Source organism: Corvus brachyrhynchos, unplaced genomic scaffold (assembly GCF_000691975.1).
Source record: "Corvus brachyrhynchos isolate BGI_N302 unplaced genomic scaffold, ASM69197v1 scaffold11, whole genome shotgun sequence".
Taxonomy (NCBI): domain Eukaryota; kingdom Metazoa; phylum Chordata; class Aves; order Passeriformes; family Corvidae; genus Corvus; species Corvus brachyrhynchos.
In genome coordinates, this window is record NW_008236965.1 from 78,650 (window position 1) to 82,903 (window position 4,254).

Below are 4,254 nucleotides of genomic sequence, written 5' to 3' on the forward strand. Positions count from 1 at the left end.
TTATCTAAAGCGATTATCATATTCTCTCTCCTCTCTTCCCCATCCCCCTTCTGCCTCAGGGTCAAACGTTTAAAGAGAGAGATCCCAATTTTTTCACAGCTCTCTTAAATAACTAATTTTTAGTCAGGGGCACATCATTTCTTGGCACGAGCTTGTCAAAATGCTGATAAGAGCCCTGGTGGCTGGGGAGTGTGTGTTGGAGAGGAGAGTTTGAATTCTGCCTCACAATACCTCCTAACATTATGGCTATTTTAATATAACTAACATAATTTAAGAAGGCAAAGAAAATTGTGATGAATATTTCAGTAACTCTTTGGTTGATATTTTGACCAACTGTCAAGAAACTGTTCTCAGAAGGATAGTTTATAGCCACCTTCAGCATACTCCAGCAGCTTCCTTAGGCGTTTTTTGCAGAACATATTACTCATTGCTGACAACATGATTACAGCAGCTAGGAATTTTATTGTTTATAGATGGTGCGACTGTGCCTCCAAGAGTCTGAACCCATCACTGTGGCAGATGAACATTACCTGTGGACTTTAGGAAGCCTGGACATGCAGTGTGACAAGAAAAATCTTTGTCAGAGGGAGGAAAAGAGAGGGAAAAGGGGTTTGTCAAATTTGTTGGAACCTGTAGGTCCTGCCTTTGGTTTTAACCCCTTTGCTGGCTCTAATTTCTTGTCTGTACCAAGAAACACTGGAGGGAAGAAAAAGGGATATAAAGTGCAGACTGGGCTTTGTGCTGAATGTGAAAGCAAGCATTTCATGTTCTGGTTGCTGGGTTCAGATGAAGGCAAAAAGCCAGGCATCTAAACCAGAAATAAATGAAGTTCTACAGTGCTGACTCCAGCCAGGATTGCTGGTATTTCACCGTGGGGACGCTGGCTCCTCTCAGCACCCCAAGGTTCATCTCATCTTCCTTCTGCTATCTTTTCAAAGATTGAAGCAATGGGGATTTATTTAGGACTATCACTTCCCTGAGCTTCTTCCCACCACAGGTTTCTTTCTGAGACAGGACCTGTTGGGGTTTAACCAGCTGCCAGTATAAGTGGCTTGGGCAGAAGGGGGTAAAACGGACTGCAGGCTTTGTTATCTTGATTATCAGAATTGCTGTAACATGTCTTACTGGTATGGACGGTATGGGCTGGGAGGCATCCCTTGTTCTCCCAGATTCAGGAGGGATAATTATCAATTAAGGGAGATCAATCACCATGTTGCAGTAACATCTCACTGCAGATTTTAAACCAATGTTGAGATACGAAAGGATTGCTGCACTTTTGGTAACTTTGATGACCAGTGAAGTTACTAACATGCCACACACCTTGTTAAATGCAACCTGTATGCCTACAACAGCTGGTGTGTGTCTGCTTGGCACTTCTCTGTTCACAGTCACCCCCTCTCTGACAGACTCATACAACAACTATGGACAGTGCTCAGAAGGGACATGAATTTCTCCATCTGCATTAATTACACAGAGTGTGAGCACAACGAGCAGCTTAAGTCAATATATTGGCATCCAAACTGACAGGGCTGGCCTCTGGCTGGTGGAGACATGTCAGCTAACATGGACTGAGACCCGGTCCCCAATCTGTGTTGTGCTGGGTAAAACCATCACTGTCTTCAGAGAGCATTTGCAGTTTAGAAAGATGTAGCAAAAAATGACTAACGTAAAGGAACAGATGTTTAGGTCAAACCAGAATTGTTCTGTGCACTGCAGTGTTACTTCTGCTTCTGCTGTACTGGGAAGAGCTGGCTTACTGTCTCTTAGGCATTTCTGCTGGCAGGATTAGGATGGCTTTTCGGAACATTAGGCAGGCTTTCTAAGGGCTGAAGGGAAAAATGTTCCCGAGGCTCATTCTCAGACCTGCTTACATCTCTTTCAGGGCAAATATTGAATGAACTACCTTGATTGAAGTGGAAATCCCCTCTAGAAGTATTAAAAGTGCCTCATTTTGACTTAACATCTGGTTATTACTGAGCCCTGTGCTGCTGTCCTTCACAATGTGACACTCCTGCTTTAGCTTTCCACAGAGCTGGTCACTGAGGGCTCCTGCATTTCTGCCATGTCAGAACCTCCAGGACTGCCCCAGCGTTTCCCTCCATCCTCCTGCCATGCAACCCCACGTTTGGTGGTTTTGCAAGCTGTGCTCCTGTGCTCTCTAACCTCCCCTTGCTGCTATAATCCTCCCTCACAGAAGATGATCCTGGGTCCCCTGACAACCAGAACCACCAGTGCAATGGCAGAATCAGATACTGAACTGGAGGGAAGCACTGGCAAAGGGAGAGGATGATGGGGAGACCTAAAGTGGTCTGGTGATGGCCTGAGTTCCTGTGGGAGAAGTGAAGGACTCCTGTGAAGGTGGAGGAAGCCCTTGCAGAGCAGAGTTTGTGAAACCTACTGGGAGATGGTGGGGAGCTGAGGAAAGAGGTTTCACAATTTTCCCTGTGAAGACAAGCCTGAGGGATGGCAGCATTTCCAGCCACTCCCTGGATGGAAGGAGCATCTCTGTATCTAAAAGACAGCAATCTCCCCAGCTCCACCCATGGCATTTTTCAAGCATGAGGAGTTGTAGAATCCAACATGGGGTTTCGTTCCTTCCCTCTGCAGCCACAAGGGGCCTCTGGCCACAGCAGTGCCCATCAGCTGTGCCAGACAGATGTGTTCCATTCTCTGTTCCTGCTCCTGGGGGTCACAATGGGGACTGGAGGAGCTGCTGGTGCTGCAGGAGCAGTGGCCACCCAGGCACTCCACAACCTTTCTCCAGACTGCCACACTGACTTACTCAGCTCTGACCACCAGGTATTTTCCCCCTTCACTGAACTTTGCCTGCTAAACACAAACTGGGATAGGAGAGCTCTCTTAAGAACAAGCAATGAGAATGGGAAAGAGGGAATTACAAGCATTAATTTCATTACAAGCTAGAGCTAGACTATATGAGTAAAATCATAGTTGTCAGAGCTGACTTTGATATTTTCACTGATGCAGTTGTGCAGTGTTCATCTTTCCAGACAAACTCCCTTGCCTGGAAATGGATCCTGTTTGGAGGGTAGGGGTGGAACAGGATAAAAAAACCAGTCAGTAATAATTTGATCAGTACCATTTTAACACAGGTGACACATTCCAATGCATTTCTACATCGAAATCATTTCAAAAGAAAAAAAAAAGAGCTTAACAAAGGTAGGCTCACCAATTTTAAGCAAGAGAGGTTAGAGGTTTACAGTTCCAGCACTTTTAATCTCAAGGTTTAATTGACCTATTTAGCAAAAGCTGGCTGAAGTGTCACTTCAAAAGTCCAGTGCTTGACTAAAATACATTGAAGACCATGAAAGTATGCAACTCTAATTGTTATTAAGACGTTTAATTTTATATAAAGCTTCATGGTTCATTATAGACAGATGTGAGACTTGGAATGGGTGCAACAGTAGGAAGAAATTTATTAGTAGAAAAAAGAACTAGTTAATTACTTTTAATTCACAGAACTAATTTTTACTTCAAACTGTATTCTTCAAACCCATAGCATCAAATTTTCAGTTTTTACTCCAATGAAGCTACCAGCTCTTTGTATATATCTGCTTTATCATCTTCTCTTATCAGCTTTGATTTGTGAGCACTTAAATTAATTTCATTTCCTCTGGTCTTGCTATTTTCTTTTTCTGTTACTTTGTCCTTTGGATATAGTCCTTTGGTCCAGGCAACTTGTGTGTCCTCCCTTAGCATAACAGTTGATATTACACAACTGAATCAATGGTGATACACAGAGCAGCCCTAAGGTAGCTTTTTTCCCCTTCCTACTTTTAACTCAGGCCTTGACCAGCTATACTTAGATAAGAAGCTAGAGGTTTAGTCATTGGAAAAACTATTAAAATGAATCTATTAGAACAACATAAGCTCCTTAAAACAAGCATGGTAAAGTTTCTTATTTCTGTTAGCCTATGACTTATTGCAAAAAAAAAAAAATTCCAGACTGAACATAGAATCCAGAGCACTCCTGTGGAAAACAGAAGGTCTATTAATAAGTGTACTTTTGAATACTGGAGCAAAGCAGAATGGTGCCTGATAGAATCATATTCATTAAATCAATTTGAAATTATTAAAATTATAGAGTCACCCCTTTGTAAAATAATATGTTACCTTTCAGCCAGAAACATGATTATTTACTAATTATTTCGTCATATTTCTAAGATACTTGTGTAAAAATCAATTTATCTGATGTCAGCTGTCATTGCATACACAATAAAGGTTATTGAACCATTG